This window comes from Panthera pardus, unplaced genomic scaffold, assembly GCF_024362965.1.
Source record: "Panthera pardus isolate Hobbes unplaced genomic scaffold, ASM2436296v1 HiC_scaffold_15, whole genome shotgun sequence".
Lineage (NCBI taxonomy): Eukaryota > Metazoa > Chordata > Mammalia > Carnivora > Felidae > Panthera > Panthera pardus.
In genome coordinates, this window is record NW_026526710.1 from 3,161,653 (window position 1) to 3,174,466 (window position 12,814).

The 12,814-nt window shown below is 47.3% G+C and overlaps 1 protein-coding gene and 1 non-coding gene across 2 annotated transcripts in view; one reads left to right on the forward strand and one right to left on the reverse strand.

Annotated features, from left to right (window-relative positions):
- Positions 1 to 3,314, forward strand: part of IFT81 (intraflagellar transport 81) — a 206,117-nt gene extending 202,803 nt beyond the window's left edge. Inside the window, exon 23 of the transcript XR_008422110.1 lies at positions 2,953 to 3,314. The gene's annotated coding sequence lies outside the window, so the exon portion shown is untranslated. The remainder of the gene's footprint in view (positions 1 to 2,952) is intronic.
- Positions 3,315 to 3,857: 543 nt separating this feature from the next.
- LOC128777183 (U6 spliceosomal RNA) lies at positions 3,858 to 3,964 on the reverse strand. Its single transcript, XR_008422369.1, has one exon. It is a non-coding gene; the product is annotated as a U6 spliceosomal RNA (small nuclear RNA).
- Positions 3,965 to 12,814: the final 8,850 nt, after the last annotated feature.

The window sequence follows — 12,814 nt, forward strand, 5'->3', positions numbered from 1 at the left end:
TAAGCAGAGGAGGGGCAGAGAAAGAGGGAGAGAGAGAATCCCAAGAAGGCTCTGCACTGTCAGCACAAGAGCCCTACTTGGGGCTCGAACTCACGAACCGTGAGATCATGACCTGAGCCAAAATCAAGAGTTGGATGCCTAACCAACTGAGACACCCAGGTGACCCCCTACCTTAATTTTTAACAGCTTTGTTGAGCTATGATTCACATATCATATGCTTCACTCATTTAAAAATTCAGTGGTTTTTAGTATATTCCCAGAGTTCACAACCATCACTACATTCCCTGTGAGAACATTTTGCCACCCCCATAGGAAACCCTGTGCCCATTAGCTGTCACTCCCCATTTCCCCCAGATCCCCCAGCCCTAGGCAATCACTAATCTGCACTCTATAGATTTGTCTATTCTGAAATTTCATATAAATGGAACCATACGATATGTGGCCTGGCTTCTTAGCACGTTTTCAAGGTCATCCATGTTATAGGATGTATCACTTATCCCTTTTTTTTAAATTGTGGGAAAATAAAATTGACCATCTTAACCATTTTTAAGTATACATTTAAGTATTTTAAGTACATTCACATTGTTGTGCAACCAATCTCCAGAACTCTTCATCTTGCAAAACTGAACTCTATTTCCATCAAGAGTTTCCTGTTCTCCCTTTTTCTCAACCTCTGGTAACCATTATTCTACTTGGTCTCTATGAATTTGATTCAGGTACCTTATATAAGTGGAATTATACAGTATTTGTCCTTTTGTGACTGGTTTGTTTCATTTACCACAATATCCTCAAGAACTTTGTCATTCATGTTGTAGCATGTGTCAGAATTTCCTTCCTGCTTCGTTCCTTTTTATGACTGAGTAGTATTTCATTGTGTGGATATACTTAATACATTTTGTTTATCCATTCATTAGTTGATGAGCGTTTGGGTTATTTCCACTTTTGGGTTACTATGAATAATGCTACTATGAACGTGCATATGCAAGTTTTTGTATAGACATGTTTTCAGCTCTCTGGGACATCTACCTTGGAGTAGAATTGCTGAGTCATATGGCAACCCTGTTTAACTTTTTGTGGAGCTGAGCAACTTTTTCACATCAGCTGCATCATTTTACAGCAGCAAACTAGAGAGGTTCCAGTTTCTCCACATCCTCACCAAGGATGTTGGAGAAAAGAATGTTGTTATTGCCCACCCTTTTCATCATAGCCAAACTAGTAAGTGTGATGTAGTATCTCATGGTGGTTTTGTTTGCTTTTGCCTGGTGGCTAGTTTTACATGAGTTTATTGGCCATTTGCATATCCTCTTTAGATAAATGACTCTTCAGATCCTTTGTCCATTTTTTAATCATCTTGTTATTGTTGATTATTCATGAATCCTGACTACGAGTCCCTTGTCAGACAAATGACTTACAAATATCTTCTCCTATTTTGTAGGTTGCCTTTTTCACTTTCTTGATGGTGTCCTCTGAAGGTTTTTAATTTCAATGAAGTCCAATTATCTGTTTCTTCTTCTGACACTTGTGTTTTTTGTGTTGTATCTGAGAAGGTTTTGCCTTCTTAGGCACAAAGATTGGGATACCTGACTGACTCACTTGGAAGAGTATATGACTCTTGATCTCAGGGTTGTGAGTTTAAGTTCCACATTGGGTATAGAGATTAGTAAGAAAACAAACTTAAAAAAAAAAAACACAAAGATTTACTCCTGTTTTCTTCTAAGAATTTTTAGTAGTTTTTGCTCTTCTATTTAAATCTATGATTCATTTTTGGTTAAGTTTTGTATATGCTGTAAGAATGAGATCCATCTTCAGTATTCTACATGCGTGTATCCATTTGTCCCAGCACCATTTGTTGAAAGATTTTTCGTTCCCCCTTCCCCTCCATTCAATTGTCTAGGTACCCTTGTTGCAAATCAATTGACCATAAACCATGACAGTTTATTTCTGGATTTTCGATTCTATTCCATTGATCTATCTTCTAACTTTGTTTTTCCTTTTTAAGATTATTTCAGCCATAATCAAAATAATCAAAAGATGATTTTCAGATTTTTATCGTGTACTGAGTTGAGAGAGGGAGATTTAGGTTCTGCTTTGTCTGTATGAAGTTGAAGGTGCCTACTGGACACACAAGGGGAACTGTCCAGTAGGAACTATATTTAGGAGTCTGGTGTTCCAAAGAGAGAACAGAGATGGGGATAAAGATAATCAAGATGTGAGAATCAAGAGCACGTAGGTCCCATCACCCTTCCCATCTATTGCTCCGTCCCTCTGTGCTCTCTTGGGTTCCCCCCCCAACAGTCTTTCTCAAGTTATTTCTTCACAGTTTCCTAGGTGCTCCAGACCAGAGAGATTTCCCCATGCTGTCATTCTCTAGAAGCCTTTCCATATGGAACTGACTTCACCAAGGTTGAAAAGCCATTACCCCTCAACCTTTCAATTCTTCCTTTTTGTTTAGATATTAAGTATGCAGTCATCCAGGGAAACCAGAAGGGATGAGTAGGTTTAGGAGAGGGGATCTTTGGAAACAGGCATTTATAAAGCTGGTTCAGATTTGGATTGGCCCTGAAATCATTGCTAAGTGGTAGGAATGGTGGAGCCTGAAAAGAGAGTGAAGCAGGGAGTCACTATGGTACACAGGAGCGTTTACTACTACTACTCCACCATGGCATTTCTAGCTCAGCTCAAAAGGAGTTTTGGTATCTTTTAGGGAGCTACTATAGTTTAAGAGAGAAAGATGTCACAAAGGAAGGCCAGAAAAGGCATTCCCAGGGAAATCAACTCCTTGCTGTGATCATCACTTTAGAGTCTGATTAAACATTTTGCAGATGGTGGTGATGGGTGCACAACACTGCGAATGTACTTAATGCCACTGAACTTACGCTTAAAAATGGTTAAAATGGTGAATTTTATGCTCTGCATATTTTACCACTATTAAAAAAAAAAAATGTTTTGCAGGTCTAGAAACCAGATCCCAGGGCCTGGAATGTTTCTGTCTAGTCCCTAAGATGCATCTTTTCCTGTTACCGAAAGGTCTGAGACACCCAGTTGGTAATCAGAAGCTCTTACAGGGAGCCTGGAAAGTAGCTGCAGACTCTTATGGCATTTTTACTTCCAAGTATGTAAGTACAGCTCTGTGGTGGCTGGGAAACCGACCAGGAGACTGTGTCCCTGTCCTTGCCTGTGTAATGCTATACAAATACTGTCACATTTGTGTCATGGAGGGGGTCTCCTTTGGTCAATACCCTGTGGGCGATCCCTCTGTTTGTTGTTACACAGGATGGAGTCTAAGTAGACAGTAAATGAGAAGGTGAAGTTTCCTTGGATTGTCCATGGTGGGGAGGCCCCAGGTACAGGGAGACTGAAGGATGAGTAGAGGCTAGCCCATAACTGCAAGTTCACGGTTGCCCCCAGCAACACCTCTTATGACGTGTCTGCCTTTAAGTGGCCGACCTTAGTAATTTTGGATTCTCAGTAGTTTTCTTCTCAGAAGTTGACCTTATAAAGAGCCTCTGGGGTATCTCCTACCTGATCCTTCACCCCGGGCCCCCATCTTCCCTTCCCATTTCTCCTTCACCAGTAAAACCCATTCCTTCATCCTGCCCTGCCTGTGCATGTACATCTCTAGCACAAGGGAAGGGGACTTGGGGGACATTGGTTATTTTTAGTTTAGGACTAGTATAAGGTTGAGACATGGTCAACCAATCCCAGACCTGAGCCCACTGATGTCTCAGATTTTAAGAAGCACCAACCAGTCTTTCCAAGTGCCATGTTCCACCAACACTTTCTTTCACTTATCTTGACATTGTTAGACCCCCCACGGTGTGGTTTTATCGCCTGCCTCCATTCAGATTTTTTTTTTCCCAGATGTGGAACGCTTCACAAATTTACATGTCATTCTTGTACAGGAACCATGCTAATCTTCTCTGTATTGTTCCAATTTTAGTCTGTGCACTGCCACATCAAGCACCTTCCTTTCAGATTCTGAGGGTCATTTGACTTTGTCTCTGGCAGCTGCCATTTTCTGCCTCCTACCTGACATGGCACCCTGTGTCATGTGAACCCTTACACATGGTGGCTCTGCCCAGTCTGGGCCCTTAGGGAGGGCGTCTAGCAAGATCAGCTTAATTTCTACGTCCACTTTTACAGGACAACCTCATTCAGTGTCCATTACACTTTTTGTGTAATATTTATTTTGGGGAAAGCAGAAACAGAGGAGGGGCTGAGAGAGGGGGAAAGAGGATCCGAACCGGCTCTGTACTGACCAACTGACAGCAGTGAACTCGATATGGGGCTCAAACTCATGAGCCATGAGATCATGACCTGAGCCGAAGTCAGATGCTCAACCGACTAAGCCACCCAGGTGCCCCCATTACACTTTTAAAATGCTTAAACCAAATCACTCCAGTCTCTTTTCTTGATACCTTTTCTTCATACCTTTTCTTTATACCTTTATACCTTGGCCTTTACACCGAGCTGTGGGCTTCCACACTTCTGGCCCTAAAGCCTCAGCAGCTGTTTGGTGTAAGCCAGCTCAGTGCCCTTGCAGTGAGTTTGGGGAATCTATTAGCTTTGTCCCTAAAGTTAGACTCCACACTGTCTCAGAAGAATGGTAGAGTGAGACAGAAGATGAGGGGTGGTCAAGAGAGAAGCTAGGAAAAGATTTGTACCGATGCTAGAAAAAAATGAAAGCTCTTCATGGGTTTACTTATGCAAGATGCAAGGTAAAGTGCAAATACCTTGACCCGGCAGTTGTTCTGCACCCCTGACCGCCTTCCAAATTCACACACACACACACTCACCAGACACACTTAGCAATTCAAAGCTCTGGTCTGGAAAATCTTGCCCCTGGGGTGTCAGTTAGTCCCCTAGTGATGACAGGTTTAATGGTTCCGTATCTCTGCATTCCACAAGGACCACCTACCCAGAGGCCACACCCTCCTGACCTGGTTAGGCAGGGCCTGAGACTCCACACGGAACATGAGAGCAGTATGGATCGAGGGTCCAGGGGCCTGTGCTCTGGTTTGGGTGAATCGCTCTGGGTTGCTGTGTGACTATATCTATGTTGCTTGCCCTCTCTGTAATTCAGGGTCCACGGGTGTAAAATGGGACTGATGGTTCTTGTCTCATAGAAATATCATGAGAAAGTAAACTATGGTCTTTGAGAGTTTATGCTTCTAAGTAGTCAAGGAGTCAGGGAAGTCCTGTATTTTCTCTTTTTTGGATATTGAGGGGTGGTTTCCTGGGCTCTCTTATGCAAGCCCTCAGAAGACATTTAATCAGAGAGTAAGGCTGAAATTTTTTAAAAAGCAAACCTCACAAAAGAAGAGCCTTGGGGCACCTAGGTGGCTCAGTCAGTTGAGCTTCTAGACCTTGGTTTCAGCTCAGGTCATGATCTCACAGTTCATGGATTCAAGGCCCGCATTGGGCTCCACACTGACATTGCAGAGCCTGGTTGGGATTCTCTCTCTCCCTTTCTCTCAAAAGAAATAAACAAACTTAGAAGGAGGAGGAGGAGGAGGAGGAGGAGGAGGAGGAGAAGGAGGAGGAGAGACAGCAGCGGCAGGAGGAGGAGGAGGAGGAAGAAGAAGAAGAAAAGAAGGAGGAGGACAAGGAGGAGGAGGAGAATAAGGAGAAGGAGAAAAGGAGAATGAGAAGAAAAAGAGCCTTGAAGTATCTTAAGTGTTTCCTTCCAGACAAAAGACCAGGAGATTCTTTGGCAAGTTTCTAGCCAGCGACCTGGAATAGGGGATAGAGATGCTTTATTTTTCTTTCTTCCAGTTTCCCTTTCTGGTCTGATATCTCTTCTAATGACACTCGTTGGGGTAGGGCCACAGGTTGTGGTAGAAAACAATGTCCCAGCTGCTCAGGTCTTTCTATGGGGTAATACTTGATCAGCCTACCTTGTGGGGGGGGGGGGGGGCAAGAAACAGACTTTTTATTGATTTGTGTTTATTTGATTGTTCGTTCAATCAGCCCAGCTGATTGAGTGCCCTCTGATGGTCTGGTCACCCGTGGTAAAGTGCATCTGGAGGGAGACACTACGGTTTGCCAGTTACCAGCCTGCAGTCCTACAGCCCTGTGCCCAAGAACCAACCATAGCTTCTCGTCCTGGTGAAAGATCCTTGGGTTCTTGGTTGCTGTCTCAGCCTCCTATTGTTGCTGTAACAAATAACCACAAACCTAAAACAACAGAAATGTGTTCTCTTATATTTCTGGAGGTCAGAAGTCTTATGAGCCTAAAAACCAAGGTGTCATCAAGGCTCTGTTCCTTCTGGAGGCTCCAGGGGAGAATCCAACTTGGTGCCTGGCTTCTGAGGCCACCACGCTCCTTGGCTCGCGGCCCCTTCTCTGTCTTCCAGGCAAGCCATTCCAGCCTCTGTCACACTTCTCTCTAGCTGACCCTCCTGCCTACTTGCGCCAAGGGCCCTTGTGATTAAGTTGGGCCCCACCCTCTCCTTTCCTGGGTTTCTTGGGACCTCAGGGCTGGGTAGGAGCCAGTGGGGGAGTACACTGATTAGAGCCTTTGGAACTTTCCTCAAGACAGGAGGTAGTTGGACATTACAAGCCTATTGAGCCCCCTCCCTGCCATGGTCTCCATTGATGACCATGGAAAGAACTAAGAGTCGGGGAGTAAAAAGAAGAGGGACCCCATGTGTCTGGAAGAAACTAGATGAAGAAGGCTGAAAGCAGTCAAAGGGGTTGACGCCACTTAAGCGCGGCCTGGTCAACAACATCCTCATTCACCCGGATTTTGGAATCACTTCACCAGAGCACGACCTCAGGTTTCCAGCCCTTAAGGCCTTTATTTTTGGTTTGGGGTATTTTCTATTGTTTGAAGGTTGCCTTGCAACCCATTTGCCTGGAGGGTTTAAACAATATAGAGTTTCTTTGCTGAGCAGCAACAGTAGCCAAGAGAGACTGAATATAAACTTTTAAGTCTATTTTCTCAGAGTTCGTACATCAGCAATGGCTTTAAACAGAAGAACTCGCGCCCCCTGGCTTGCCTCTCCCTGGGGGAGGGGGAAAGGGTGGCTGGTGGAGAACATTTTGTGTTCTCTTATCTTTCCTACTGGTGGAAGGGGACAAGCACCAGAATAGGAAAACAAATATCTGGCTATTAATACACCCTAAGTCCTCTAGCACATGGATTGGATTTGTTTATTTGTGAAAGAGAAGGATGCTTCTCTCTGACCGCAGGCTCCCCTGCCAGCTGGAAGGGAATGCCAGGCACAGTGCCCTCCATAAGGTGAAGGGGATAGGGGACCTGCACTGAGAACTTCCCACTTAAGAGAGAAAACCCTCAGACTTTTCTCAAGAGAAGTGCTTTTCTGGCTCGACCTGCCTCAAGCCCCAGCAGCGTCATTCAGGGGGAAATGAAGAAAGAAAGGGGGAAAAAAAAAGGAGGGTTTACCACCAAAGAGCCATGGAGTTGGCCCCACCCCACCCCCCACCAGACATGTGCGCGCCACCCTCCTTGTGCCCAACCTGCGGAGCCAGGGGTCTGGAGGACCCTGCCAGAAGAAAGGACATATGGGTTCCTTGGGTGGACCACTTTACTGGCAGTGAGCAGGGCAGAAACAGGAGTGTTTCCCCTCAGAGGACAAGCCCTTAAAGCGGAAGGCAGCCCCCTGAGCTCAGATCTTGGGCTCCTGTCCTCCAATATGCTCCCTTGGGCCTCTTAGTGGTCTGAAGAAAGCAGTGTCCCATAGTAGACAGAGCTTTCTGGAGGGGCAGGTGGTTAATTAATTATAAGCCTGCTAGCTGGGAAAAAAGCCAGAAGAGGGAAGAGCTTTCTCCCAGGAACAGAAGCACGTACACGCCTATGAGCCCCATACCTGCCATGTCTTGAGCAAGTTTCAGACTGCCCTTTGACCGCCTGAAGAGGTCTCTGCTTGCCACCCACCAGGGTCAGGCCTTCTCAGGTTCCCAGGAACATTTTGATGAGCCAGGAGTCCCAGGCACACACAGAGAAGAGGAGGCCAGTACTGGCGGGGGCCTGTCCTCTCCAAGAGCAAACAGGGACAAAGGTCGGTGTACTTACGGCTGCCTCTCCCAGCCCGCCTGCCTCCCTGCCAGGCCAGATGCCCCAGGTTGTCCCAGCCTTGCTACACGATTGCAGGAATCTGTCATCTCTGAGCCTGCTGGGTCACCCATTACCCCAGATCCAATTCCCAGGCAGGGGAGGTTAGGACACCTGAGCAGAAGGCAAAGGCTTTGGCAACTCAAGAGCTTTCAAACAGAAATGCTGTCGTGTCTTTACCTGTTCGGTTGGGAGCCAGACGTGTTCCACATTATGATGCCATCATGGAAATATGTACGAAAGGAAGAATTTGTAAGCTAGCTCTCCTGCCTGTCTGGAAAAGGGGGCCCTCTGAGTGAACCACAGCTCTTCAGATAGAATTTGCACAAACTTTCTTTGTGATGATTTCTTATACCATCTTCCACTGCTACCCCCAGAGCATTTGACTTTGTGCCCCAGCGGGTCTAGGTATCTGTTGGGCTACTCAGTGAGAATTTAAACAACTTGGAGGCCACTGAGGTTGCCAAGCATACACCCGTCTGGCACAGATTTGGCGTGAGAGCAAACAGGAGAAAGAAGCTTGGTGTTTTGTAAAATCACTGAGGCTCTGGCCCACTGCCCTTCTTGTTTGGGATTAGAATTAGAAGTGGTATTTGTTTGGGGCGCCTGGGTGGCTCAGTCAGTTGGGTGTCCAGCTTCGGGTCAGGTCCGTGAGTTCGAGCTCTGCATTGGGCTCTGTGCTGTCAGTTCAGAGCCTGGATCCTGCTTCGGATTCTGTGTCTCCCTCTATCTCTGCCTCTACCCCACTCACGCTCTGTCTCTCTCTATCAAAAAATGAATAAACGTTAAAAAAAAAAAAGTGGTGTTTGTTTGGGGCACCTGGGTGGCTCAGTCAGTTAAGCGTCCGACTTTGGCTCAGGTCATGATCTCATAGCTCATGAGCTCGAGCCCCGAGTCAGGCTCCGTGCTGACAGCTCAGAGCCTGGAGCCTGCCTTGGATTCTGTGTCTCCCTCTCTCTCTCTCTGCCCCTCCCCTGCTCTCGCTCTGTCTCTTTCTCTCTCAAAAATAAACATTAAAAAATTTTTTTTTTAAAGTGGTGTTTGTTCTCCTCTTCAGCCAATGGAATGATGATGACATAGCAGCTAACATTCATTGAGGTACTGCTGTGCTAAGCACAGCACCCACCTGAATTATCTCATCTCACTTTCCACCTCAAACCTGTGAGGTAGACATGACTGATCCCCAACCTGTAGGTGAGGACCAAGTCTCCGAGATGTTGAGCAGCACGCTGGCAGGGACCTGGCACATTCATCTGCGAGTCTGACTTGCTTAGCTCCCTGTTCAGAGGAAGAAGAAATTGACAAGTATTTCTTTTTTTTTTTTTTTTTTTTTATTTATTTATTTTTGAGAGAGAGAGAGTGCACGTACAGGGGGCAGGGGGCAGGGGGCAGGGGGGCAGAGAGAGAGGGAGACACAGAATCCAGAGCAGGCTCCAGGCTCCAAGCTGTCAGCACAGAGCCCAACGCAGGGCTCGAACCCACGGACCGTGAGACCGTGACCTGAGCTGAAATCAGACGCTTAACTGACTGAGCCACCCAGGCGCCCCAATAGACAAGTATTTCTGACGGCTGCTGTGTGGACAGGTTTCTTAGAAGCTAGGGCCCTTGTGATTTATATTCCATGGGGCCATCTGAGGAAGTTGTTTAGCTTCTGAGGTGATAGATGAGGGCAGAGCGTGGGTTGAAGGGTAAGTCAGGACAGTGTTTCTTCTCTGGTCCCCGTCAGGGACTCCACAGGCTGACTTCTGGGCTGTGTTTATATCATTATTTTTAAGGCACCAACACCAGCTCAGCAGCTTAAGCTTTCTCTTCCTTTAGCCATCCACCATGAGGAAAGAAGCCAAGAGAGAGTTTCCCCAACCATTTCCCTCTGCGCAGCTGATCCCAACTTGAAACCTAAGACCTGTAACACTGTGGCCCAACTGAAGCCTGGCTAAGCCGCTTGTCTTTAGACCCAGCAGGAAACCATTCCATGCTCTAACTATCAAGACTCGTCTCTGGGCCCAGGGGGCTCTGCTTCCACGGTTTGACCTCAGGGTGTTAGCTGGCTGGTGAACCCCTGTCAGTAGTAATCCTGTACACTGGGACTGTCAGCAGCAGTTTACTGGAAAAGAAGGGGAGGAGGGATGCCTAGGATTTGCGTGTTGAATTTGGGGCTTCTTCTTGGAAAGTAGTCTCTTTGGAAAAGGAAGATGGTAGAGGAGCTCCTACAGCATTGAAAGAGCTGCCTCCATTTGTTTCTCTGAGGGGAGTGATGATCCCTGCCCTGCCCTGCCCCCCACAACTGGGATTCCTGCTCTGGGCCCCGGAGCCATTCACCATCCTTTGTCCTGGCTGATGGAACTCTTCTATGGATGGGCACCGTTGGCAGTGAGCCCCTGGCTCTCTTGGCCACCCGCAGGTCCCAGGACCCTCCAATCCGATGCTCCAGCTTGATGACCAGACTCTGGCTCCATCCTGCCAGTCTCCGTCTGTCACACAGGCTGCACACATCAGCTTTGCTCCACTCTGCGTTTCTGAATTGCCCTCACTGGCAATTGTGCGAGCAATCCCCTCCCAGTGTCCTGATATCCCCTGGTTAATAAGCAGCTCACATAAAGACACCAAGGACTGCTGTGAGAGGGGGAGAAAAGCTGAGGTTCTCTGAAAACAGGCCAGGAAACCCTGGACTTGGCCCAGGAACTTGGTGGCTCTTTCTGTTCTCTGCCCTTTGGTAGCCTTCCGCACGGGTTATAGAAAAAAGAGAAGCCCGAAATGCTTCATCTGAAGCTGTACGGGACCACAAGGCGATGAGGTATTTATTAATCAATGAGACTCTTGCTGAAGCCTGAGGTCCTTTCCTGGACGATACTAGTCCTCTCTAGAAGAGACTAGATTTCTGCCCTTTATTCTTTCAAACCTATTTCTAGAAGGGTGTTAGGTCCTTGTTAATTAAAGCACTAATCATCCACTTCCCTCTCTCTCATCTTTCTGAGCTGCCCAGATGGCATTCTTCCCACCAACCACCCCCCATCTCCTGTACTATGTTTTATCCCCCAGAGTTTGCAGATGTCCTTGAGATGTCCCTGTGGAAGGAACTAGTGGGGAGTGTGTGCCAGACAGGCCCCCCCCCCCCTTATTGTCACTATGGTCCGAATCCAACCCATGAGGGCAGTGGAGCCCTCTCCCTGGGACTGCCCATTGTCAAGGTCCTGGTCACCTTTAAAGCCTCCTGGAGGGATCCCCATTGCCAACAGAGCCTTTTTCTGAAGCTCAGCACTGTGACATTTTATACTTGGAAATCCCTAGGCAAATACGTCTCACTTAATCCTCACCGAGCTGGCCCCCAGTGGAGACTCTTTTGGCCAAACTTATCAAGTATCTCTAGTTCTTGCAGCAAGTGTTCCCTTTGTCCCCGACATTGTGTTCAGGGCTTGGAATACAGGATAAACAAGGTAAGGTCCCTGTCCTTAAAGAGCAACCAGACTATCAAAGAAGCACACGCTATGGGCCCCTCTTATTTGGAATGCCTCAGACTCCTTTACCTTTCCAGGCTCTGGAGGGCCCCGCTCTCTGCCATTTACCAGCCTTGCGACTTCAGCTTCATTGCTTACCCTAAGCCTCAGGTTGCTCTTCTGTAAAATGGGGGCATTAATGGCATCTATCTCATAGAGACATTGTGAGGATTGAATAGAACCACTTCTTTCTAAGACACTGAATGCATACTGACTGTTAACTGTTCTCCTCCTGAAGGTAGCATGAGCCAAGGGGGAGCAGAGGAAGCAAGGCAAGCTGGGTCTGGTCCCCAGCTTGCAGGCAAAAATGCCTCTTCTTGCAGAGCATGATATTCACAGGTGATAATAATTTACTTAATTTGAGTAAATTGGCTGAGGTATGTCAAAATACCTAATACGTAGCAGGGGTTCACCATGTGCTAGTCTCTTGGAACTTCTCAAGGATCTGAAGACCCTAAAGCTCCAGGAAGCCAGCAGGGACTCGGAAAAAATGTCAGCGCCTCCCTTAGGACATGCCCCCCATTGTCCCAGTTGGTTCTCAAGGCTTGACCCTCCCCGACTCGGTTCTCATCCCGCCGGAGAGCTGTGCTCCGTGATCAAGCGCTCCCTCCCTCTGTCCTCTACACTTCTGTACTAAGTACCTGGAGGCCCTCGTCCTGTCCACACTCAAGCACCACTCTGGCCCCAGATAGCCGTCCACCTGCTCTAATCTCTCCCTGCAGCTCCATCTGCCCCTCTCCTCAGCCCCCACTTCATCCCTTGTCCCCCCAGCCCCTTAATCAAATTAAGGGAAAGAAGAGAGTTTAGATAGGGTTGCTAAATATATTTCTGTTCAGGGGAGGGAGGAAAAGGGAAGAGTTTGCAGGAGGAGGCAAGAGTGTGAAATTCCTTAATGGAATGTGCTCTGAGAGCCTCCTTTCTCTAGAATAAGCCCGGAATCACCTATCTGGATAGAGTTTTCTCTCTGGCCAAGTGCTTTCACAAACATTATCTCATTACGATACAGGCCCGGTGGCAGAGTGCCCACTCCCTGGAAAGGTCTGCCGAGGCCATCGTGCCTCACGAGCTGGCCTGACCCTGCTCTATATATTTCACAGGACACCCTGGCCCCACAGGGGTGACTCGGCTTTCTGTGGAGGATGACACCAACGGAGGGGCCGCTCACAGCTGGAGGTCACAGTTTTCCCTTTTGGGTCCCCCACCACCACCAAATCTGGAATCTTCTGGACATTTTTACTTTTTA